We start from the raw sequence: 27,635 nt of genomic DNA, 5'->3' as shown, positions 1-27,635 counted from the left end.
TCCAAACAGAAGAGATACGAAGAGGCCTACGCCAAGACACTTAATAATCAGATTATCAGATGTCAAAGACAGAGAGAGAATCCTGAAAGCAGCAAGAGAAAAGCGATCCATTACATACAAAGGAAGCTTCATAAGACTATGTGCGGATCTCTCAGCAGAAACCATGGAGGCAAGAAGGAAGTGGTGTGATATATTTAAGATACTGAAAGAGAAAAACCACCAACCAAGAATCCTGTATCCAGCAAAGCTGTCCTTCAAATATGAGGGAGAGCTCAAAATATTTTCTGACAAACAGACAATGAGAGACTTTGTGAACAAGACACCTGCCCTACAGGAAATACTAAAGGGAGCACTACAGGGTGATAGAAGACAGGAGTGTGTGGTTTGGAACACAATTTTGGGTGATGGTAGCACAACAATGTAAGTACACTGAACAAAGGTAACTATGAATACGGTTGAGAGAGGAAGGTGGGGAGCATGTGAGACACCACAAGAATGTTTTAATGGAACACAGCAGGACTGATTCATATACATACTGCCTCAGGTTGTATTCATTTTCAATGGCAGAGCTGAGAAGTTGTGATCAAGACCCAATGGTTCACCAGCCTAAAATATTTATTATTTGGCCATTTACAGAAGTTTCCCAACATATGATCTAAATAAATTACATATGATTCTATTGTAAAGCCTTCAGTGTCAGCAACAGGTCATTATTTTCCCTTGGCATTAAAAATCAAAACCGAACAAAACACTATAGATAATATAGTAAAAAACATAAACATAAACTAGTGTCTTAAAAACACACAAAACCGGAGGAACCTAAGATGGCGACTAGGTGAGACAGAGAAAAAAACACCTCCGTGGAAAACACTAGATAAAAAACCAGAAAGGCCCCAGAACACCACTTCCAAAGTAGCACCAGCCGGACAAGTTCTGCTAAAGCCACAGGGAACGTGCGTTTGGTGAAACCAGGAGTCTGCATTCTGAAACGAGTGAGTGAGTAGGCTGATCTGTCAGCCATGCTGCAGTGGGGGGAGATGCTGGGCTGGCGTTTTTTTTGTGTGTTTTTTTTTAATAAAAGAGAGAAGCCCGGGAACAGCTGCAGATAAGACAGGAGCGGTCTGGACTAACACCTCGGTGTCTGGGGTGGAGGATACCCCTTCCCACACCCACTGCAGATTGTCTCGGGTCCAGGGAAACAAAGGGGAGAAACCCAGCCTCACGGCCGTCACCCCAGCAAGTACACACAGCGCAGAGCCGAGCCGAGAGGCCCAGCCTCGTGGCCTTCACCCCAGCAGGTGGGGCTGCTCCTGCCCGGGCCAAACACACAGCACAGAGCCCAGCCGAGAAACCCAGCCTCCCAGCCGTCTCCCCACCAGGCAGGGCTGCTCTTGCCTGGCTGAACACACAGCACAGAGCCCAGCCGAGAAACCCAGCCTCACAGCTGTCTCCCCAGCGGGTGGGGCTACTCCTGCCCGGCTGAACACACAGCACAGAGCCGAGACAAGAAACCCAGCCTGAGAGGGAGTCTTTCCCGCAGCACCGCTCACACGACACAATATCGGCCGTGGACAGTGGCCTTGAATACACCCACGGCTGATTGTCCCGGAGCTGGGAGAGCGGAACTGTGCAGAAAGGGGGAAGTTAACGCGTTCCATTCAACCATCTCTGAAGCAGGCTGGGAACGCCCCTACACAGCCCAGTGGCCCAGGGCTTCCCTGGAGGCTGGCGCTCACTTGTGACGTGGCACGGCCCTCCCCCCTCAACAGAGGTCCTGGAAAAGCACAGCAGGGAGGGGGGAACCGCTCGGAAATCCCAGGGAACCTACACCAATACCAAGGACTTTTGTGTCAGCAGCAGAGAACAGCCTTAAATCTCTGGGAACACCTGGGAGGTTTGATTGTTAAACCTGCCCTTCCTCCCTAACCACTCAGGCACACACCCCTCATTGAGGGCAGACAGCAACGACAACACACCCAAATTAAGTGCACCAATTGGACCCCAAAAGAATCAGATCCCCACATAACACAAAGTTGGGAAGAACTGACTTGAGGGGAATAAGTGACTCACGGACGCCATCTGCTGGTTAGTTAGAGAAAGTGTATGTCACCAAACTGCAATTCTAACAAATTAAAGATCAAGTAAAGCAAATGCCAAGAGGCCAAAAACAACAGAAAATCTTAATGCATGTGATAAAACCAGACGACATGGAGAACCCGAACCCAAACACTCAAATCAAAACAACTGAAGACACACAGTTCCTGGCAGAATTAATCAAAGAACTACAGACAGGCAAAGAGAGCATGGCACAGGATATAAAAGACTTGAAGAAGAGCATGGCACAGAATATGAAAGACATAAAAAAGACCCTAGAAGAGCATAAAGAAGATATTGCAAGAGTAAATAAAAAAATAGAAGATCTTATGGAAATTAAAGAAACTGTAGGCCAAATTAAAAAGACTCTGGATACTCATAATACAAGATTAGAGGAAGTAGAACAACAACTCAACCTCCTCGAGGAGCACAGAACAGAAAATGAAAGAACAAAAGAAAGAATGGGGAAAAAAATTGAAAAAATCGAAATGGATCTCAGGGATATGATAGATAAAACTAAACATCCAAATTTAAGACTCATTGGTGTCCCAGAAGGGGAAGAGAAGGGTAAAGCTCTAGAAAGACTATTCAAAGAAAGTGCTGGGGAAAACTTCCCAAGCATTCTACACAATATAAATACACAAAGCATAAATGCCCAGCAAATTCCAAATAGAATAAATTCAAACAAACCCACTCCAAGACATATTCTGATCAGACTGTCAAATACTGAAGAGAAGGAGCAAGTTCTGAAAGCAGCAAGAGAAAAGCAATTCACCACATACAAAGGAAACAACATAAGACTAAGTAATGACTACTCAGCGGCCACCAAGGAGGCGAGAAGGCAGTGGCATGACATATTTAAAATTCTGAGAGAGGAAAATTTCCAACCAAGAATACTTTATCCAGCAAAATTCTCCTTCAAATTTGAGGGAGAGCTTAAATTTTTCACAGACAAACAAATGCTGAGAGAGTTTGCTAATAAAAGACCTGCCCTACTTCAGATACTAAAGCAAGCCCTACCGACAGAGAAACAAAGAAATGAAAGAGAGATATAGAGACTTTTAACAGACATGTATAGAATATTACATCCCAGGTCACTGGGATACATGTTCTTCACTAGTGATCACGGATCTTTCTTCAGAATGGACTGTATGCGGGAACATAAAAACAAGCCTCAATAAAATAAAAAATATAAAAATGAATTTGTTCAAAGAACATTCTCTGCCCACAATGGAATACAAATAGAAGTCAATAACCATCAGAGACTTGGAGAATTCACAAACACCTGAAAGATAAAAATGAGGGGGAGATGAAAACATTCCCGGACAATCAAAAGCTGAGGAACTTCATCACCAGTAGATCAGTCCTAAACAGGCTGAAAGGAAGGGACACTAAACAACTGACTGAAACCACATGAAGAAATAAAGATTTCCAGTAAAGATCACATGGTAAATATAAATACCAATACTACTGTATTTTTGATTTGTAACTCCATTATTTACTTCCTACAGGATCTAAAATACACAAACTGTAATGATAAATCAGTGGTTTTGGATTCAATGTAAAATATTTAATTTTTGACAAGAACTACATAAAGGTGGGGGAATGGAGGAGTATAGGAACACAGTTTACATGTCCTATTGAAGTTAAGTTGGTTTCAAAGAAAAACAAGATTGTTATAGATTTAAGAGGTTAAATTTAAGCCCCATGGTAAACACAAAGAAAGTATCAAAGAATATGACCAAAGAGATGAAAAGTAGAGTAGGAGTTCCAAGAAGTGGGGGAAGGGGCAATTGGGAGTTAAGAAATGAGAGTAGGGGTTTTAGTTTGGGGTGAAGGGAAACTTCTAGAAATGGATGGTCGGAAGGTGATAGCATTGCAACATTCTAAATGTGATTAATCCCACTAAGGGAATGCTAGGGAGGGGTGGAATAGGAAGATTTAGGCTATATATATCTTTCCAAAATTGAAAAAAAAAAAAAAGACAGTCTAAAGAGACAACAATTAAATGCCAAGGATGATCCTGGACGGGATCTGAGGCTGGAGGAGAGGAGGCTCAAAGGGACACAGCTGGGACACAAGGAAAAAAAAAAAAAAAGGGAAATAAAGAATGTAAGCTTTACATCAATGTTGAATTTCTTGAACTTCTTAGCTGCATTTAATGAGATTGCATAAAATAATGTTCTTGTCCGTGGGAAAGGTATATGTGAATTATACTGCCTGTTCAAAGATATGTGCAGCTTGCTCCCGTATGTTCAGAAGATAGAGCAATAGATGATGGGTGTTAGGGAGGGAGGGAGGGAGGGAGAGAGGGAGGGAAAGAAAGACTGGTGTGACAGGATCTTAAAGGTGATGGATCAGGGTATTGGGGGAGGGGGGTCAGGGTATGATGGAATTCTATGTAGGGGGTTTGTACTGTTTTTACAACTGTTCCTGTAAGATTGAACTTACTTCAAAATAAAATTTATTATTAATTAAAAAAAAACACAAAACTAAGAGTTATACCTCATTTGTGGATAACAGCAATTATCTCTGGAGAGGAAAGGGATAGAAGAGGGAATATGATTTGAGCGTTACAGATATCAGTTTATTTCTTTCCAGAAGAAAGTATCAGAAACAAACAAACAACAACAAAGAACAAAATTTAATGAGTAATCCACACGTATGTTCAACTGAAAACTCAGGCGAACAGGAGAAGTCCTCTTACTGAAGACAAGAGTAGCATTTGGAAAAGCTACTCAAGGCAGTTTGAGAAAATAAGTAAGAATCATGAAATATGCCTAATATGACTGTATACCTCTTTATTCAAATAGTTGGTTACACAATTTAAATATAAAAATCGATAGCACTCACTCTATAGAATTCATGTCAGGAGCATTTCTTGGGAATGATTTTTTTTTTTAATTCATTTTTATTGAGATATACTCCCATATCACACAGTCATACAAAGCGTACATTCAGTTGTCCACAGGACCATTATATAGTTGTGCGTTCATTACCAAAATTAATTTTTGAACATTTTCATTACCACACACACAAAAATAGTATGAATAAAAACTTACAGTGAAAAAGAACAATTAAAGTAAAAAAGAACACTGGGTGCCTTTTTTTTTTTTTTGCCCCCATTTTTCTACTCATCCATCCATACACTGGACAAAGGGGAGTGTGATCCATATGGCTTTCCCAATCCCATTGTCACCCCTCATAAGCTACATTTTTATACAATTGTCTTCGAGATTCATGGGTTCTGGGTTGTAGTTTGATAGTTTCAGGTATCCACCACCAGCTACTTCAATTCTTTAGAACCTAAAAAGGGTTGTCTATATTGTGCATAAGAGTGCCCACCAGAGTGACCTCTCGGCTCCTTTTGCAATCTCTCTGCCACTGAAGCTTATTTCATTTCATTTCATTTCACATCCCCCTTTTGGTCAAGAAGATGTTCTCCATTCCACGATGCCAGGTCTAGATTCCTCCCTGGGAGTCATATTCCACGTTGCCAGGGGTATTTACACCCGAGTGTCAGATCCCATGTAGGGGGGAGGGCAGTGATTTCGCCTGCCAAGTTGGCTTAGCTAGAGAGAGAGGGCCACATCTGAGCAACAAAGAGGCATTAGGGAGGAGGCTCTTAGGCACAATTATAGGGTGGTCTAGCCTCTCCTTTGCAGCAACCGTCTTCCCAAGGGTAAAACCTACGGTAGAGGGCTCAGCCCATCAAACCACCAGTCCTCTTGGGAATGATTTAACATGATGTATTGAAAATTGCCAAAATGGTCTCATTAATAACCCAAAGCCTCCACTTGTAGGATTTGTTCAAAAGAAATAGCTGCAAAGTGTAAAAAGATTTATGTAAAAGCAATAGGTCTATTAAGAGAAGATTAACTGAATGAATAATAGCACATTCATGCAATGGAAGACTACTGAACTATTAAAATGGCATCAATCTACATTTGGTGACTAAAGTTACTCAAATTTATGCATAAGTCTGCTTTGCCTCCTGAAAATATACTGTATATTTATACTATACACCCATACACGCAAAAAAGATCCATAGCAAAATGTTAATGGTGATTACAGGCCATTTTTAGTTTCTTATGTTTTCATAAGCACACAATATATCTTAAATAAAAAAAAATCAGAGCTTTCCACTTAAAATAAAATTGCTGTTGCCAAATCATTACTATAAACCCAAGGCCTTAAAAGCTTTCATTACCGAGAAAAGAGAAAGAAGGAAAATGAGGTATACATACAAATTAAGAAACAAACAAACATAAATACGGGGAAAATACATCCATTATATACTCTCATATAGAACCTGAAAGGAAATATCCAAAAGAAATACGCATTAAGCTTGCAGGAAAAAGGATAAAAACTTTATCTTAAAGTGAAAGTTTATTAATTTTAGATATGCCGAATCTTTAATTTCTGTGGGTTCAAGAGGGGGTGATGTGGGAAATCAAAGGGGATTAGGAAATTAGTCATGGTGATGGTGGTGGGGGACTTCACCTGAAGGGTTTCTGGGGAATTTCACCGTTCTCACGTCTGTTCCAACCGCCAAGGTGTGAGCTGAGACCAGCCGCCAGCTCAGCCCCGAGCCTCCAGGGCTTCAGCCTTGCCTCCCCCGGATTAATCCCAGAACTTAAGATATTTAACCACTCAACCCTCGAGCCTCCCATGACCGACCCCAAAGACATCTCAATCACACACACACACACACACACACACACACACACACACACACTTTATGGACTTCAGCCTTGCCTCCCCCGGATTAATCCCAGAACTTAAGATATTTAACCACTCACCACCCGAGCCTCCCATGACCGACCCCAAAGACATCTCAATCACACACACACACACACACAGACACACACACACACACACACACACTTTATGGACTCCTACGTGCTCCCCTTCTGAAAAAACACCCACACCGGCGTTCTCCCCACGGACTACCACAAGCAACACTCGCCGTGGTCGCCGACGACCCACCCCCATCACCCACGTCCACCGCCAGCCCCATACATGGGCCCTATTCTCTCCTGAACCCGCAGCGACCTCTCAAGGGCTGAACTTACTTCCTCCCCAGAACTTCTTTCACTTCTAGTCCCTGGCCCAGCCTCCTCCCTGGCAAAAGTCGTCCGACGGCGGCCCACAGTGCGCCCAGGGAGAAGGGATGGCTGGGTTGTCGGCGTTCCTCTGTGAGGTAATAAGCGCGCGCCGTCGCCGCCCTGGCTCCCCGGGGGCGGCCATCTTTGAATGCCTGCCGTACAGGAGGCAAAGTGGCCGCTTTCGCGCCCGTGATCGAGGACGGAGGCGACGGTGAGAGGAGGTCGCACAAGGCAAACATGGCGTGAATTCATAGGGTAAATTCTTTTGAGCCGACTGGGCATAGGAGTAAGTCAGTCACCGTCTCCTCATGCGGGGGACAGTGAACAGCGCAAATTTTTCACGACCTAAATGGCGCCGTGCATAGTCTCGTCAGCTGCCATTACGGCTGTGACGTCTCAGCTCGGCGCGAAGAAATTGAATAACTTCTGGGCACCTCAATCACTATGCGAATTGCGAAAAGTTTTAGAGGCCGGATAAAAATTGAAGCAGGCTGGACAAAATGAACGATGGCGGGCGGTGGCCATATAGCATTTGCGCCGTTAGGCTGGAGCACCGCGGGCGCGGCCGTCTTAGAGGAAGTCCGATATCCGTGAGGCAGAGAAAGCGCTCTTTGGGGAGCCCAGCGTGCTACTGGAGGGAACCCCGGAGATGGACGCGCCTGGGGCTGGCCGACAGGGTTTACAGAGGTGAAATGGCTTTCGGGGTGCGGGGGTCACATAATGGTCACTGAGAGCACCTATCCAGTCAGCCTCTCCCAACCAGACCCCTTACTCCATCCAAGTACAAAATTAGCCGCACTCTAGACGGCCACTGATCAGTTGTCACTGTTGACTGGCTATTTTTTTAAGGGAATCACATCGAGGATACTCTTTTTATCTGGCTCCTTTAACCCAGCTTTATTGTTTTCAAATTCATCCGTGTTGTGTTGTGAACTTTATTAATAGTTTGTACCTTTCGGTTGGTTGGTATTCCATTGTGTGGGTTTTCCAAAATGTGGTTAATCATTTCACCCGTTGGACATTTGGGTGGTTTCCAGGGTTTTGTTTTTTAAATTTAAATGGGGCTGCTGTGAACATTTGTGTTACGAAAGTAAAATGACCTCAAAGAGTTGGACTTCGTGCAATCCCAGGCATCTGCACCATCTCACCAAGACATCTCTGTCGGCCATTTGCAGGCTTCTTACCCATTTCTCTCCCTCCCCTAGCTCATATTCTGCCCCCTCCCTGCCTCTAGCCCTGGGGCAGAAGACATGCACCTTGAGAACACAGGCTGTCCCACTGCAACCAAAGGTTCACCTCCTTGTTCACATTGCCTGCCACCCTATGAGGCCACCATGACTCTCAGCAAGTCATCACTTGTCAAACAAGACATCAGCTACATTTTCAATAGTTATCTCGGTACCACGCAACCAATTCTCCTGTGAAGAAACCACAGTGAAATACTCCTGTGCTCCAAACCATCTTGTATCTCTCACCTGAGAGAATGGTATGGACCCTGCTTGTACTGTTGGCCCATACTATCTAGTCACCATAGAGCAGGCAGAATCATGAAATTCATCTCAATTACCCAATGGCTGTATTACAGCATAAAAACTCAACTATTAGGATGCCCTACAAGGGCTGCCTTATCTAGCCCATCTCATGTCCTACCACTCTGCCCCTGTGCTATCTGGATGTATTATGTCCCCCAAAAACCATCATCCTTGATGCAATCTTGTGTGGGCAGATATGTTAGTGTTGATTAGATTGTAATTCTTTGAGTGTTTCCATGGAGATGTGACCCAAACAATTGTAGGTGATAACTCTGAGTAGATAATTTCCATGGTGGTATGGCCCCGCACATTCAGCGTGAGCCTTGGTTAGTTTATTGGAGCACTACATAAGCTCAGACAGAAGGAGCAAGCTTGCTATAGCCAAGAACACTTTGAAGAACGCACAGGAGCTGAGAGACGAGCTGCAACTTAGAGAGACATTCTGAAGATGGCCGTTGAAAGCAGAGTTTTGCTGATGCTTTGGAGGTACTAGCCCAGAGTTTGCCCTGAGAAGCTGCAGCCTATAGAGGAATGTCCTGGGAGAAAGCTATTTTGAAACCAGAACTCTGGACCAGACGCCAACCACGTGCCTTCCCATCTAACAGAGGTTTCCTGGATGCCATTGGGCATCCTCCGGTGAAGATGCCTGACTGTTGATGCATTACCTTGGACACTTTATGGCCTTAAGACTGTAACTGTGTAACCAAATAAATGTCCTTTATAAAAGCCAATCCATTTCTGGTATTTTGGATGACGGTACCATTGGCAAACCAGAACAGCCCTCCCCCTATTCCCATAATGGTATCTTTGCTATTAGACATTTGACAAACAGGACCCTGCCTCAGAATCTTTGTACTTGTTATTCCCACTGCCTTAGAATATATCTTTCATATATACCATGCTCCTAAGCTCTTCCTTCATTCTGATATACCTGCTTACCTCCTCAGACCAAAAAGAGTATGTTCATTACTCTTTCACTTTACTAATTTCTTCAAGGTGTACATCTGAAACCCCTTTTATAAATGCAGAGCCCTAGAGATTCTGCTTTATGGGTTCTGGGTAGTAACCAAAGAACTGTTTTATTTAAGCTTCTTAAGAGAATCCTAAAACAAGAAGCACACAGAATAAGCATATCCTATAATATTCTCTCATTTCAAATATTATACTGCTTGGCTCCTGTCAATTCACTTAGATCTTGGCTCAGATGTCCCCAGAAAGATCTCGGGAAATCTCTGGAATTGCTTCTTTATGTACTTAATATCTTGGATTTTCTTCGTAACACTAATTGTTACCTGATATTATCTCTTTTACTGACTCTGTCACTAGACTGCAAGCAATTAGACCCTTTTTATTTTCAGTAATATATCCCTTGCTTTTACAACAATGCCTGGCACAGTTTAGGTGCTTAAAAAAATTTGTGGGAGTAAATTACCTGATAATCAGCATTTGTGATGGAATTCTGAAACAGCCCCTTAATACTTTTCATTTCTTTCTATAACCAGGACTCAAAGGTTCCAAGCAGGATATAACTTTATTGGGTCAAGGGAAAGAACTCTGGAAAGGAGAGAAAAAAGGGCCCCACTCACAGAAGGGTAAGAAAGAATGAGGAAGATGCAAGAAATTACATGTCATAATTCAGCAGCTATGTTTGAAATGATGATAAATCTCAAGTCTGATAGGCCTGTGAACAAATATGAGGTCTCTTTTCCAAAACATCCCAAAGGAGTCTTACCTCCTTCTATACTTTATTCCATCTTCTCATCCTTTTTATTCTATATATTCTGGGGATCCTTTTCCTTTTCTGCTCTGTCCCTTCTATATTCAGATATTGACCCTCTCTAATCACACAGACACACACAAAACATTTTTTTTCTAACTCTATTCTTTAGAACTGCCTTCCAATGGTTAATTCTAAACAACAAGAAAACACTCTTTAGTGCATTCCCCTTTATCCTCTAAATCAAATTATTTTTTACTCTTCTATGTCTTGAGGAATATATCCTAGAAGTCAGCATAGTCCAATAGAACACTAAATTATAAAATTAATTTAATTTATATTTAAATTGCTACATGTGGCATCTACTGAATTAGCACAAAACTATTAAGGAATTTGGAATATGCAGAGATAAGATATGGATATTTTTAAAAATGTATTTGTACCCAGGGTTGTTACTTATACACGTTAATGGGAATCCTTTCTCCCCTACCCTTCAAGTCATATGACCCTTGGGAAAAAAATATTTTAGGATTTTTTTTTAACTATCTCATTTCTAACAATAAAGCTCTTGATCTAATGACTCCACATCCATTTCACATAATGTAGATGTTTGCATCCTCTATGTTACATGGAGTATAGAGATACAACCTACATATGATCCAGCTAACACAATGTCCTTCCCAGGAGGACAATGAAATTTGTTTTGTCACTACTGGAAAGATGAAATAGTACCAGGTACAAAGCAGGTAGGTACCTGATAAATATTCACTGAAGGAATGCATAGCTTCAGTGTAAGGCTATGGTTTCATAGGAGCCTCTGCATAATATTAGATCCTAAAAATTTATGGTAGAGGTCTCAGTATTCAATGGACTCTGCTTCACACTGGTCTCGGGAAATTGAACTAACATATGTGTCCCAAACCCCACTAATCAAATATTATCCCTTTCCCACAACCAACACCTATAAAGTTTTCCATTTCTAGCAACATCCAGATACTAATTATTAATTATTTCTTTTTGCTTCACTTAGATGATCTCAGGCATTCTAGAGCAGCTGATAAGTATGTGTTCTGTTTAACATCAGATTATGTATCCATATCCCTATATAGATTTATGTTGAATGTGTGTCAGCCTTTCCCAGTATCTGCATCCATGATTTCTCTTAGAATACACTTATTGGCCATATAATGAGCCAAAAAGTTTTGCTAACCCTTTTTCTATATTGAATGTTTCCAGATTTCTCTCCTATGGCCTTTTTGTGACATAAAATGTGAAATAATTCAATATTGAAGGCACTACCACATTCACTGCATTCAGGTTTCTTCCCTGTGCAAATTCCGTTACTTCCTGAGGGGCACGCTTGGCAAGAGGTTGTCCCAAAAGAACTATATTTCCACTTGCTTAGGAGCCCAGTGATATTTAATGATGTTTGAGGGGTCACAGAAGGCACTTGTGCAAGCACTGCATTAATAGGGTTTTTCTTGTTTGTTAACAAGGTTTCACTTCTACATAATGAACTGTCATTCTCTGCAGAAGGATTTTCAATCGTGATTGAATCTACATGTTTCTCTCTTGTGTGTATTCTCTTATGTTTAGTAAGGCAAGACTTGTAGGCAAAAGCTTTCCCACACTGAATGCATTCATAAGATCTCTCTCCTGTATGAGTTCTTTGATGTACAATGAGCTGCTGCTTTGTGAGGAAGGCTTTCCCACAGTCACTACACTCATGGAGTTTCCTGTGTGAATTTTCTGATGTTTAATGAGTCCTGACTCTCTGTACAGTATTTTCCACATACACTGTATACAAAGGGAGTCTTTCTTGTGTGAAATCTCCGATGGGATATGAGGCCTGTCTTCTGGATGATGCCTTGTCCACACTCACTGCATATATAGGGTTTCTCTCCAGTATGAGTTCGCCAATGTACAGTAAAACAGACCTTCTGGATGAAGCCTTTTCCACAATCATTGCATATATAGGGTTTCTCTCCTGTGTGAGTTTTCTGATGTAAAATGAGATATGATTTAATGAGGAAGACTTTGCCACATTCATTGCATCAGTAGCGTTTTTCTTCTCTTTCTTTCCTCTCATGTGTAATGAGCTCTCCCTTCCTATAAAAGGCTTTGCCACATTTAGCACATTCATAAGGTTTTTCTCCTATATGAGTTCTGTGGTGTTCGGTGAGCCAGGACTTTGTGGTATATGCTTTCCCACATATACTGCATCCATGAGGTTTCTCTCTTGGGTGAATTCTCTGATGATTGGTGAGCTGAGACTTCCTGATAAAGGTTTCCACACATTTGCCAAATGTATGAGGTTTCTCAATTTTGTGAGTTCTCTGATGCTTAATGTATTGAGATTTAGTGCTGATGGGTTTTCCACTTTCAGTGAACTTAATTTCCATATGAAGTTGCTCCTGCTTTGCATGGAGAAAGGATTTCCTATCTCCATTACACTCAGCAGAGGTCTTTATTTCACAGCTTGTGGTCTGGTTAACTGAACTTAAATTTGATATCACAGTTTTTCCAAGGTTTGGCCTTAAAGAAGAATGACTTAGGTCTGAATGAATAATATTTTCAATGGCATTACTTTCATGGCATTGTTCCAATCTCTTCAGATAGCTCCACATTTGCAAGTGCCTCTGCAGATGACTGTCAACTTTCTCGATTTCTAGGAAAGAAGAGAACAATGGCCAGGTGTTACTGGCTCTTTAGTGATGACTGAATGATCTCAGTATACAAGAATCTCCAATAACGATCTCTGGGACATTAAAAACACAATAATTTGTGCAAACCAAGTGACAAAAGCAATCAGTATATAAACAAGCTCAGCTAATTGTCAAAGAGTAAATGTAGGTCTGGATGGTTTCTAAACAGGGCCTTGAAAAATATGAAGAGTGAGCAATAACAAAGTCACTGTTAGAAGAAAAAACAGGTTGCAAGAAAAATTGATCCAAAATTATAGGGCTGCATTCAGTCATTCCATAAATCCTTGTTAAATGCCTATTATGAACTAATCATGGTACTGGTGTTGGGGAAACATGAACATAGTCTTTATTTTCTTTGAGTGTGCAATTGAGTAGGGAAAACAAAATAAACAAGCAAATGGAAAGTAGTTGCCAATTATGCAAAGTGATTTGAAGATGCAAAGGAGGCTGGAAAGATATAAGAACCTAAACTTAAGAAAGGGAAGACGAAAGGGGTTTTCTTTGAGGAAAGATGATTCCATGTCCTTGAACAAAATATCTGAGTTTACAGGCAGGGGTAGAAGCTACTCTAGAGATGGTAAAATACACAATACTAGCATACAGATTAGAAATTATTAAGGGAGACAATTTGGGACTCTCCATGGAGAACAAGAGCTTAATTCATTACAATGAGGGAGACGTCTAAGGATTATGAGAACAGAGCAGAAAATGGAAAACAGAACCTCTGGAGACCTCAGAGGCCAGCAAAGGAGAAGCTAAGGAACTGGACAAACACACAGTGAGAGACCAGTATACTGGGAGCACAGCAGCCAATGTGGGGTTGAATGTTAGGGAAATCAGTATTTCCTGAGAGAGCAAGAAGATGCACTAGTTAGAAGATGATGCTGAAGTCCAAGATCTCTCTTTAGAAAGAGACCTAGAAGATGGAATTTCATAGCAAAGGAGGTAGAAGAAATAGGCTAAGACACTGGGACAGTGGAGGAAAAAGGGGATGATTAGAGAATCCTAGGAAGAAGAAAAGTAGGCAAATAGAAAACAAATCAAGATGTAGATAAAATAAACAACAATTAGATTCCAGAAGAGAAGAAAGTGGTATATTTTCCCTTAAACTCCTATAAAGAAAGAGTGCATATATGGAGAGAAGGGTACGTGGAGGCTGTTTATGTAGCCTCAGACATCCTCCCAGCTGTGACACTGTTCTAGTTTGCTAATGCTGCAGAATGCAAAACACCAGAGAAGGATTGGCTTTTATAAAAAGGGGGTTTATTTGGCTACACAGTTACAGTCTTAAGGCCATAAAGTGTCCAAGGTAACACATCAGTAATCGGGTACTTTCACTGGAGGATGGCCAATGGCGTCCGGAAAACCTCTGTTAGCTGGGAAGGCATGTGGCTGGCATCTGCTCCAAAGTTCTGGTTTCAAAATGGCTTTCTCCCAGGACGTTCCTCTCTAGCAATCTTGCTCCTCTTCAAAATGTCACTCACAGCTGCACTGAGTTTCTTCTCTTTGAGTTAGCTCATTTATATGGCTCCACTGATCAAGGCCCACCCTGAATGGGCGGGGCCATGCCTCCATAGGAGTATCCCACCAGAGTCACCACCCACAGCTGGGTGGGGCACATTCCAAGCAAATCTAATCAGCACCAAAAGTCTGTCCCACAAGACTACATCAAAGATAATGACGTTTGGGGGACAAAATGCATTCAAACTGGCACAGACACCTTCTCCAGATGTCTAGAATATGGTTCCTTGGCCATCCACTTTGCTGGTTCACTCATTCACTCACCTGGACAGGTTTGACTGTAGATTTGTCTTTCTATGATCTACTCTTCTCCTCACTCTAACTTGGAGAGTGTATCTGGTTTGCTAAGTTGATACCCTGTCATGAGAAATGACAGAAGATTAAGACATATCAAATTAGGCTGGGGTATGTCAAGATGGGAGAATGTTACATTTTAAGGACTAGACAGTTTTTACATCCACAAAGTACAGTCAGTACTCCCAGGAGAGGGGACAGTATAGACTGTAGTCTGGAGCCAGAGAAAAATTTGAAAATCTGCCATTGCAGTGAATCTGAAGCACTGAGCTGCCAATAAAGGAAAAACTAACTGGGCTCCCTCTGAGTATACAGGGGAGCTGTCCTCACCCAGTGACATGAGGTTTCTGTAGTTCTCCAACTCATGGCCCAGTACAGGTCCTACTGAGCAGGGCCCAGCAGCTGGCACTCTTTCCAGGTGAACTGCACAGCCACATCCTCCAACGTCAGCAATTCCTGTAATAACACGGCTCTGTTCAATATGAGGGTTTTTATCAATATGAAAGGAATGAAAAGAAGTCAATTTACTCAATTTTATGATATAGGTTGTATTATAAAGAAGAAAAATCCTATTACAATATTCTCTAATTCTCAAGTCATCCATCCATTCAACAAATTACAAATGCACTCATTAAATCCTCTTTGTAACCTGAGAACATCAGCAATATATATATTCCAGCAACTATCTGCCAATCCCTGAGCTACATGCTACTGACATGAGAATGAAAAAAAAACCCCAACATATTTCTACCTCCACCATGAGCTTTCAGAGCCAATATCAGACTGAACCATGAAAAACACCAGATACTAGAGCCACAAGACACCACATATTAAACAAGTGAGAGCCAATATCAAAATCAATCATGAAGAGACTCCAGATGTTAGAATTATAAAATACTATGAAACTTTATGTAGAAAAGGAATAAAAGAAAACATCCCAAATGTATCTAAAGCATAACACAGAATTAATATGCTTAATCAGATTGGGAAACAAATAGTAATCCTCAAAAAAATTTATATGTGAACACACAAACACACAGGTTAACATTATAGATATACTGAAAAATAATATTGTGAATAGGAAGAGTAATCTCAAGAAATTATCCAAAATTTGGCACAGGAAGATAAAGAGAAGGAAGATATAAAGGAGAGGTTAGCAAACATGGAGGACAGAGTGAATAGTTCTAAGATATACCTATTCATAATTTTTGGAAAAGAAAACAGAGTAATGGAGTAATGGAGAAGCAATACACAAAGATCTAAGGACAGAGAAATTTTCAGAACTGATTAAACACCCCATACCTCTCAGACATAGGAAAACCAGCAAATCCCAAGCAGGAAATCCGTATCTAGAAACAGCATACTAAAGCTACACAAGAAGCAAAGGAAAGATGATAAAAGTATCCAGAGAAAAATGTACTGACAGTTGACCTCTCCACAGAAATGGTGAAAGCTTGGGATGAGTGGAATGTCTGATGCATTTATTGGCTCAAAAGAGTTTCTCCATATTACCTTCAAATCTCTTCAAAGTCTTGATCCTGTGTTAATAAAGCCCAGCCCTGAACGCCACCCAGGATTGAAAGGTATGATTAACAGGGGACCTACAGCATTTTCTCAGATAAGATGAAGTTATGCACCTCTTAGGCTTTAATGTGTTGGAATAGCTAGAAGTAAATACCTGAAACTACCAAACTCCAACCCAGCAGTCTGGACTCCTGAAGACAATTATATAATAAAGTAGATTACAAGGGGTGACAGTGTGATTGTGAAGACCTGTGGATCACATCCCCTTTATCTAGCGTATGGATGAGTAGAAAAATGGGGATAAAAACTAAAGGACAAATGGGGTGGGATGGGGGGATGATTTGGGTGTTCTTTTTTCACTTTTATTTTTTATTCTTGTTCTGGTTCTTTCTGATGTAAGGAAAATGTTCACAGATAGATTGTGGTGATGAACGCATAACTATGTTATCATACTGTGGACAGTGGATTGTATATCATGGATGATTGTATGGTGTGTGAATGTATTTCAATAAAACTGAATTTAATAAAAAAAAAAAAAGATGAAGTTATAAAACAAACCACACTGATCTCCATAGCCCAAGCCTTTATCAAACAACAGTACTTTCAATTCCTTCCTGCCAAATCTGTACTGAAACATCAGTTCCATGACTTGTTCATATGGGTCTATTTGAAAACCATGCAATCCTTCCATTTTCCTAGGCCACTTGGTTTAACAAGGCTGAGTCTGGGGTCATGTAGCTGTGGTCTCCTGAAGAAGTACATCCACTGAATCACCCTTCGTCTATTTCCCCAGGGGACTTAGAATAATCCTATAAAAAAACCTGCTTGACTTTTATTAGAAGAATACTGTCAAGGAAACACTCCACCACATCTAGGAGGAATCATCCATGAATCCCTGAGACTTAAGAAATATAAAATATTGACATTCCCCCCAAAGAACTGTTCTGCTTTCTCCTCAGAATTAGTGCATACACATGACTTATTGTGATTCTCTGATCTAATGGCTGTCACAGATACTAGATGCAAGCTGACAGCTAATGTAACCCACAAGGTCCTGCACAAACACTGTATTACAACATTAGTCACATATTATAAATCCTATGATCAATATATTCCAAATCCCATTTTGTCCTAATTTTGAAGGTTCAGTCTGTTTCTCCTGAGAGTCCACTTTTAGCAATTTATACATTTCATTTAAGTGAACTGATTTTTTTTTTCAGGCCCTGACAAATACATCCAGGAATGAAGTTAAGAATAAAACAGGCTTCTCGGGCAAGATGGCGGCATAGAGAGGAGTGGAAGCTAAGTAGTCCCCCTGGAACAACTATGAAAAACCAGAAACAACTAGTAAATAATCCAGAATAACTGCAGGGGGACAAACGAGACCATCCACTCATCATACACCAACCTGAATTGGGAGGAATGCCCGAGAACACAGCATAAAATCTCTAAGTAAAACCTGCGGAACCAAGTCATGAGACCCCCTCCCCCATAGCCCGAGCTGCGGAGCCGCGTGGTGCCAGAGAGAAGCTCTCTCCCAGCAAGCGAATATAGCTCAGCTGAGCTCCAACTGGGATTTTAAGTAGCGAGTGTGAACTGCTCACTACAGGTATGCAGCCCCAAAAAACAGACAGAGGCTTTGGGTGACCACTGACCTGGGAGAGCCGGAGGGTTGCCTTGGACTGGGTCTGAAGGTGACTATCTGTTTCTTTTTTGGCTCAGTGGAGGAAGCTCCAGTCATTTTCAGTTTCCAGGGCTGTGACTCGGGGAAGGGTGGAGACAGCACAAGCAGAGAGCGAGACCATTGAAATGCTAATGACCTCCACCTAGGGGGTCTATCTTCTCTAAGAGGAAAGGGGTGGGGCCCTTTCCATTCAGAACCAGACCCCAGAGCCTGGGGGAACAGGCCACACCTCCTCACACCAGTCAAGAATTATAGGCTAACAGGCGCCACCTGCTGGGCAGAAAAGCACAGTGACCCGAGGCATCAAAGGATGGAGCAATTTTCTAAGACACACCCACAGGGAAACCAGATACTGAATATTTCTTCCCTCTGGGACCTGAGCCTGTTCTGGTCTGGGAAAACCTGATTTGGATAACCAAGGAAACCATGCCTAGACAACAGAAAATTACAACCTACACTAAGAAAAACAAAGTTATGGCCCAGTCACAGGAACAAACGTACACTTCAACTGAGATACAGGAATTTAAACAACTAATGCTAAATCAATTCAAAAATTTTAGAGAAGATATTGCAAAGGAGATAGAGGCTGTAAAGGAAGCACTGGGCATGTATACGGCAGAAATCAAAAGTTCAAAAAACCTACTAGTAGAATCTATGGAAATGAAAGGCACAACACAAGAGATGAAAGACACAATGGAAACATACAACAGCAGATCTCAAGAGGCAGAAGAGAACACTCAGGAACTGGGGAACAAAACACCTGAAAGCCTGCATGCAAAGGAGCAGATGGAGAAAAGAATGAAAAAATATGAGCAACGTCTCCGGGAACTCAAGGATGGAACAAAGTACAATAATGTACGTATCACTGGTGTCCCAGAAGGAGAAGAGAAGGGAAAGGGGGCAGAAGCAATAATAGAGGAAATAATTAATGAAAATTTCCCATCTCTTATGAAAGACATAAAATTACAGATCCAAGAAGCGCAGCGTACTCCAAACAGAAGAGATATGAAGAGGCCTATGCCAAGACAATAATCAGATTATCAAATGTCAAAGACAAAGAGAGAATCCTGAAAGCAGCAAGAGAAAAGCAATCCATTACATACAAAGGAAGCTTAATAAGACTATGTGCGGATCTCTCAGCAGAAACCATGGAGGCAAGAAGGAAGTGGTGTGATATATTTAAGATACTGAAAGAGAAAAACCACCAACCAAGAATCCTGTATCCAGCAAAGCTGTCCTTCAAATATGAGGGAGAGCTCAAAATATTTTCCGACAAACAGACAATGAGAGACTTTGTGAACAAGACACCTGCCCTACAGGAAATACTAAAGGGAGCACTACAGGGTGATAGAAGACAGGAGTGTGTGGTTTGGAACACAAATTTCGGAGATGGTAGCACAACAATGTAAATACACTGAACAAAGGTAACTATGAATACGGTTGAGAGAGGAAGATGGGGAGCATGTGAGACACCACAAGAAAGGAGGAAAGATAAAGACTGGAACTGTGTAACTTGGTGAAATCTAGAGTACTCAACAATTGTGATAAAATGTACAAATACGTTCTTTTACAAGGGAGAACAAGCAAATGTCAACCTTGCAAGGTGTTAAAAATGGGGAGGCATTGGGGGAGGGATGCAATCAGCATAAACTAGAGACTGTAACTAATAGAATCATTGTATTATGCCTCCTTTAATGTAACAAAGGTGATATACCAAGGTAAATGCAGATAAGAAGGGGGGATAGAGGAGGCATTTTAGACACTTGACATTGGTGGTATTGTCTGATTCTTTATTCTACTTTGATTTAAGGTTATTTTTCCTTTTGCTGCTTCCTAGCTGTCATTTTTTTTTTCTCTTTCTTTTGCCTCTCTACCTTCTTTGACTCTCCCTCCTGCCTTGTGGAAGAAATGTAGATGCTCTTATATAGATAGTGGTGAAGGTGGTGAACACATAAATGCATGACCATGCAGAAAACCATCGATTATTTACTTGGGATGGAATGTATGGGGTGTGAACAAAACCATATTTTAAAAAAATGGGTTGATGACAAAACCTCGCGGGCAATATACTGAGTGAAGTAAGCCAGACACATTAGGACAATTATTGCAGAGTCTCACTGATAGGAATTAATTATAATACGTAAACTCATAGACATGAAATATAAGGTACCAAGATATAGGATGAGGCTTAAGAATGGGGAGTGGTTGCTTAGTATGAGCAGAATGTTCAATTAGGATGAACTTAAATGTTTGGAAATGAACAGGGGTGTTGGTAGCAAGATGGAAGAATAACTAACAGCGCCGAATGGTGTGTGAATGAGGTGGAAAGGGGAAGCTCAGAGTTATATATGTCACCAGAAGGAAAGTTGGAGGTCAAAAGATGGGAATGTATAAAACTGAATCCTATGGTGGGCAATGTCCATGATCAACTGTACAAATACTAGAAATCACTTCCATGAACCAGAACAAATGTATGACAATACAATTAGAAGTTAATAATAGAAGGGCATATAGGGAAGAACGATATACCTATTACAAACTATATACTACAGTTAGTAGTATTTCAACATTTTTTCATAAACAGTAACAAATGTACTATATCAATACTACGAGTCAACAATTGAGGGGGGTTGGTTAGGGATAGGGGAGGATTAGAGTTTCCTTTTCTTTTTTTCTTTTTTCATCTTTCACTTTATTTCTTGTCTGGAGTAATGAAAAGTTTCTACAAATTGAGCAAAAATTAAGTGTGATGGATGCACAGCTGTATGAGGGTACTCAGGGGCAAGTGATTGTACACTTTGGATATTTGGATAATTGTATGGTATCTGAACAATCTCAATAAAAATGAAAAAAAAAAAAGTACACCTAAAAAAAAAAAGAATATCATGGTTTTAATAGATATTTAATTGAAATGTTTTATGGCATACAGTAATATTTACAAAAATAATACCTACAGTGAATTTATTCCAATTTACTACTACTAAAAAAAAAAGAATAAAACAAACCAAAACTCACCTGGGCCTTGGTCGTTTTCTTCTGTTCTTGGGAAATGACTGGTAACTGGGATACTTTGTTTTTAGTCTCTTCTAGATCTGCTCTAAATTTCTGTTCAGAACTCTGTCTCCAGTAAAGGGTGTCCAAGAAACGATGATATCCAAGTCCTGGATCCTTCTACTTCTTTCACTTAATCTCTCTTACTCCTGGGGAGCCAGGACCTGTGGGCTGAAAAGCAAATTTATTTTCAGTGATACATTCCCTCTGGGCCCAGATGTTGCCAATGCTTCTGTGTACTCACCTTAAGTCACAGCCTCCAATATTTCTAATTGTCCCTCTGTTTGGTGCCCCGGAGGCTTTTAACCTTGGGATAATAAAATAAAATATCCTAAATGTGGGGAAGATACACTTTTCTTCTGTGAAATGAAGGTAACACGGATGTGACAGGTGAGGTGGCAAAGGAGAACCAGCACAGCTTAATGCTGTGGGATCAGCCTGGCATCCAATGCCCTTTCCTAAGAGTTACTTAATAAATTACAGAAAGGCTTTTTAAGAGTCTAAGCAGTATTTTTGATAGATTCACAGAGATAAAGGCTAAATATTATCATCTAGTTCCCTGCCCTCACCAATACACTTTGCCATGGAGCTGCAAAGGGCTGTAGAAAAATGTCAGCATAAACTGGAAATAAAAGTTATCTGGGTGGGCTGGAAAATCTCAATCTGTGAAAACCAATGACTTGAACCTGGATGTCTTGTGGCCCCACCCCCACTGTCGTCCCCCCCCCACACACACACACCCACACACACACCCCGGAGAAGGAAAGAATGTCTGCTAATACCATTCTCTTCAACGTTTTACTGGAGGGTCTAGTCAGTACATTAAGTCAAGAAAAGGAAATGAAAAAGTTTAAGAAGTGGGAAGGAAAAATAAAACAGCCATTACATTTGCAAATAATAAGACATAATATAACAAGTTTAAAACCAGTTAGATGAATACGAGCAACAAATATAATGTGAAATTAACAAAAACAAGTCAGAGTCCTTGAAGAGTGATTTGGACTTCAGGACTGAGGGAAATGTAACTTTCATCAGGTCTGGCCCAACAGCTGAGGTTTAAGTCTCAACCCGCCCACCAGCTAGGGTCCCTGCTTCCAAAAGGTCACCCCTTCCCCTCAACCAGACACACCTGGGCCTTCCCAAACACTTCCCTCACCTCCCGTATTAATCCTGAAATGAGGTCCAAACACGCCCTTTATCTAGTTAACAACTAAGGAAGTGTGGGAAACCACGGTGGGAGCGAGGCCGCATCACAGGAATTACCCTTGTCCTTACAGAAGGTAACAAGCCCCCCGGGAAAATGGGAAAACGAAAGCACCGCTGAGTTTGGATAATAACTGAGCACGTGGCAAGTCCCAGCTTTTCAGTAGTGCGGACAGATCTAGAAGAATCCTTATTCTAGAAGGGTCAAAATATAAATCCACATTCAGGGCCTTTTAGGGAAATACCGAGTGTAGAAATTTGGAACTGTGGCCTATGAAATAACCAGATACAAAAGGCATTATGATCCCGTCATAGCCTAAACGCTGGGATGCGAATGGTTTTTGAAGAAATCATATTCTTTCCAGGCCAATGCCATAACTTTGCTTATACATGAGATTATTGGAAGAGGGCTCTGGAGTACTAGAGTATCCCCGTGCTGTTCTGTCAGTTTCTTGTCTGCCCCTTTTTCTGCTCCGCAGTCTTACCCTCTCTGCCCCTTAGCCCAAGCTCCCTCCAGCTGTAGCAGCAATGAGTTATAGCAGAGGCAAATCAAACATTTCTAAAATACTTTTAAGACAATACAAATCAGCCAACCATGACTTTAGAAAATTGTGCAAATGCTATTAAAACTATCCCATCCAATAGAAGTTGCTTTAAACATTATGAAAATAAAAAGGAAATAAAAAGACATCTGAGAAATGGCCAGTCCACAAGTTAACCTCCTTCCAGTTACTTCTACAGTGCAGTTTGTTGGCTATTCAGTCTTCTGGGAATCATTGCCCATTATTTTTACTACGTTGTCACTTTCTTATTGATTCCTAAGAGTTATTTATATATTCTAGATACTAATCCTATTTCAGTTAAGTGTTACGAATATACTCCCAGGCTGCAGCCTGCATTTTTATTTTCTTTTAGATGGCTTTTCTATAGAATTGTCTAATTGCAATGTGGATGCAATTCGACACTTTCCCGTGATAGTGTGTGCTTTCCATGTCTTTTTAATGAATCCTTTCCCACACTAGGGTCATTAAGATATTCTTCTGTGTTTTCTCCTAAGACTTTTAAGAGTTTTGCCATTCATATTTAGGTTTCCAGGGATCAGAGCAAACTGGCCCCTAGGCCAAATCCAGCCACTGTCCTTTTTTTGGGCTTTGCCTTTAAACTAAGACTGATTTCTACATTTTTAAAAGGTTAAAAATTTAAAAAGAATATACAACAGAGATCTTTGTGGCCTACAAAGTTTAACATACTACCCAGCCCTGTACCAAAAAAGTTTGCTGACTTTTAGAGTCTAATATATGAAGCATTGATCAATTTGTATATGGTATGAGGTGGACACCTAATCTTTACTTTTTCCAGATGATAATAAATGATACCATCAACTTTTAAAAAAATTATCTATGCATATTTTATTAGAGAAGTTGTAGGTTTAGAGAAAAAATCATGCAGAAGCAAAGCCCTTTTTAAAAATAACCCCTATTTGCAGTGACTTGTAATCAGTTATAGATCTGATTTCCATAAGTATGGACCATTTTCTGAGCTCTCTATTGCATGGGGATATTTGCCTATAAATATACCAATACCAGACTATGTTAATTATTACAGATTTATAGTAAATGTTGTTATCAACAAGGGCAAAATCTCTATATATTTATTTATTATTATTTTTTGGTAAAATTTGGTAAAACAGTCTTGGCTGTTTTTCTCTTATGTGAATTTTAGGGTTGCCCTGTCTAGTACTTAAAAAAACCTGTTGAGGAGGCTTTTTTTTTTTTTTTTTTTTTTTAAGTTACACAGCAATAGATAACTACTACAAGGTGCTTGCATGCCGTGCTAAGGAGATTGGACTTTTCCTTTTGCTAAGGCCATAGAAACTTGCAAATTGCTTTTTTTAAAAAGAGATTTCCAGACAGTATTTGCGAGAATAGGTTAGATTTTGCTGTAAAAACAGAACCCCAGAACAACAAAGATTTATTTCTTACCCATATTACATGTTCATTGTGGATAAGTTGGGGATTCTGCCCTCACTTTTGGACCCATGTTTATGGGGAGGGAAAGAGAACATAGGCAAATACATACTGGCTTCTTGGGTTTCTACTCAGAAGTGACAATCACTCCCACTCATTAATGAGATGGAGAGACATAAATTTAAAAGGTGGAAAAATGCTATCCTTCCATTTTTCCAGGAAAAAGAAAAAAGCGATCTGGAATATTTGTGAACAGCCCTAATGACTATAACAGCATCTTAGAAAGACCAAAATGCTGGGACTACGGGAAATGTAAAGGGCAGCAGGATGAAGTATAATTGTAATATGGCTGCAGGTTATAGAAAAGTGTCTTAGTTTTTAACACTGTGGATCTGAAAGGTGGTGGCAACCACATGTCTGCATTTACACTGACAAAACCATGGGAGTCTCGGCCTAGACCTGAACTGCTGGACCAAAGGCCAAATCAATGATATTACCACAAGTCTTTGAAAGAGCTTGTGAACCCTTTTACATTGGGGAATAAATCTTTGTTGTTCAGGGGTTCTTTTTATTACAGCCTCAACTCATACTGGGTGAGCAGCCTGGATATCCAGCTTAAGGGACAGGGAGGAATGTCAGATGTATTCCTTTACGTTTGGTCTCCTGGCCCAGTGTTTTTCAGCTCTCTAGGAGCCATTTTACTGAGGAGTGACATTACACCAAAGCCTTTTCCACATCAGTTCTCTGATGTCTAATAAGCTCAGACCTCTGGATGAAGGCTTTCCCACATTCACTGCACCTGTACGGTTTTTCTCCTGTATAAGTTTTCTGATGTAATATGAAGCTAAATTTATGGGGAAATGTTTTCCCACATTCATTGCAACCATAGGGTTTCTCTCCTGTGTGAGCTCTCTGACGGATAATGAGTTGTGACTTATTGCTGAAGCTTTTTCTGACATTCACTGCATCTATAGGGATTCTCTCCTGTATGAATTCTTTGGTGTAAATTTACTTGTGATGTATCGCTAAGCCTTTCTGAGATACACGGCACTCAAAGCATTTCTCTCCTGTGTGAGTTCACTGATGTATGAAGGCATGACTTATCAGTAAAGACTTTCCCATATTTACTGCAAACATAGGGTTTCTCTCCTGTGTGGTTCTCTGATGTAGGAGATGGGACTTCTGGCTGAAGGCTTTCTGATACTTACTGCAACCATAGGTTTTCTCTCTTGTGTGTGTTCTCTGATGTTTAGTGAGGTCTGGAAGGCTTTTCCATATTCACTGCAGCTATAGTATTTCTCTCCTACCTGATTATTCCAATATTTAATCAGCTGTGATTTATGAGAGATAAGCTTTACATATTCATTACATTCACTGAGGTTTTCTCCAGTATGAATTTTCTCATGATTAGTGTGAAGAAATAATTTGTCATGGTCATTGAGTCCAGCATCATTTCCTGCATACCTTCTATTCTGACTAATGTATTCTAGATTAGGTTTCAAATATTTCCATGTGTGTTCAATGTTATGAGATTGTTGTACTAAAGTAATTTCTAGGTTTGAGCTCAGATGAGATGTTTATCCAAATGCATTAAATTTGTGGTCAGTTTCCACAGTTTTGAGGTTGCCTTGGTTTTCTTGGTTCCAGGCTGTATTATCATCAACTTGCCAGGCATCTTCTAGAAAGGAGACCAATGAATCCACCATGATCATATAATACAATGGGGAGAATCTCAAAGAAAGGCCAAAGAGAGAAGTGGAGGTGAAACTGTGGGTACAGAACAAAAGTCTGAGATATTTACAAGTCAAAGGAGGAAAAAATGGAAGAAAGTACAAAAGGTACGAGAGGTACAAAAAATGAGGTGAAGAGAGGAAAATTTATGAATACTTAAATGTACAGGAAAAGGAGCCAAGACCAAGGGATAAAAGGGATTGAGACATGGGAAAGGCAGGTAAACAGAAGGTGCCAGAGAGAAAGATAAAACATGAAACCACGTTCCAAAATATAACAGGGAGGGATCTAATCAGGGTATGTTAAAGAAAGAAATGTGTTATTTAAGAAAAAAAAAAAGCAAAAGAGTTGTCAGATGCAGAGTATAAGATGTGAGGAGCTCATGTCAGCTGCTCTGAGTTACATCTGAAGGTTTGGGAACCTCAAGAAGTGTTCTCCAAACAAGATCTCAATAGTGATACCATATTACTGCCCAACTGAGAATCTTACTTCTATTTCTACCATTGGGCTGTTTTTTCATATACTCATCTGGATAAATCTGACTCTGGATTTCTTTCTCTAATATTCATGGTTTCCCTTGCTCCAGTTGCAAGATTGTGTCTTCTTTTGCATCTTGGTACCCTACTCATGGGAAATTATAGAGGACCCATGGACCCAACCACTTGGTTCCAGAAAAAGGGGAAAGATTTCATTTAAAGGGCTAGGTAATTTGTGTCTCGGCAAAGTTAAGCTTTTTACTTGTTAGGTGAGAGCAAAACACTCTGTCAGAGGCGAAAAAGGTACTGAGAATCTTTGACATGTAAAAATCAAATCTAAAAAAGTAAAACACTTGTGAGGCCTCACCTGTCCCAAGAGTGACTGACTGGGTATACTACATTACCAAGGGAAGCTCTGCTTACCCACTGATACTAGGTGGCTATAATTCTCCAACATGACTTCTTTGTAGAGGTTCTTCTGAACAGGGTGCAGAAGATGCCACTCCTCACAGATGAAGACCACAGCCACATCCTTGAATGACAGTGAGTCCTGTAACAGAATATTCCTATTCTTTCTAAAGGGATTACCATTGGTTAATACTATTAACAGGAATTTGTTACAAAGCTCTTTCTTATAAGTCAGTATAAGTTTAAGGTACCTTACGTATGAGTACACATATGCCAGACATTGCAAAAGAAACAGCTTTCTAAATAAAGTTCAGTCCTACCACGTGAAGTAAAGCTTTAACTTTGAAAGTCTGTATTGTTCAAAGCTTGCACTTTTCAAATAAAGTTTTGGCCCATGCTCAGTTCCTGGGAGATAACATTTAAGCCTTGGCAATATTCCACCTGACAGGAGTGTCCTTGTTTACTTAGGAACTTTGGGCCACACCTGATGGTCTACACCAATAATGTGATTTATGGTGGGGACAATGGGCCAAGCTTGAGCTCTGGAGGGTCTGGAGATTAAGGTCAGCCATGCCGAGGTTAAGCCATGCCTACATAACCAGCCCCCAATAAAACCCTGG

The 27,635-nt window shown here is 40.6% G+C and overlaps 1 protein-coding gene and 1 pseudogene across 1 annotated transcript in view; both read right to left on the bottom strand.

The window, feature by feature from the left end:
* The window catches only part of LOC119521315 (zinc finger protein 432-like), a 74,719-nt gene extending 67,437 nt beyond the window's left edge, over nucleotides 1-7,282 (bottom strand). Inside the window, 1 exon segment of the mRNA XM_037819436.1 lies at nucleotides 7,170-7,282. The gene's annotated coding sequence lies outside the window, so the exon portion shown is untranslated.
* Nucleotides 7,283-11,453: 4,171 nt separating this feature from the next.
* LOC119521872 lies at nucleotides 11,454-27,587 on the bottom strand (annotated as a pseudogene).
* Nucleotides 27,588-27,635: the final 48 nt, after the last annotated feature.

Source organism: Choloepus didactylus, chromosome 27 (genome assembly GCF_015220235.1).
Source record: "Choloepus didactylus isolate mChoDid1 chromosome 27, mChoDid1.pri, whole genome shotgun sequence".
Taxonomy (NCBI): Eukaryota; Metazoa; Chordata; class Mammalia; order Pilosa; family Megalonychidae; genus Choloepus; species Choloepus didactylus.
The sequence above is the reverse complement of the archived record's forward strand: the minus strand, read 5'-3'. Positions and strand labels throughout refer to the sequence as shown.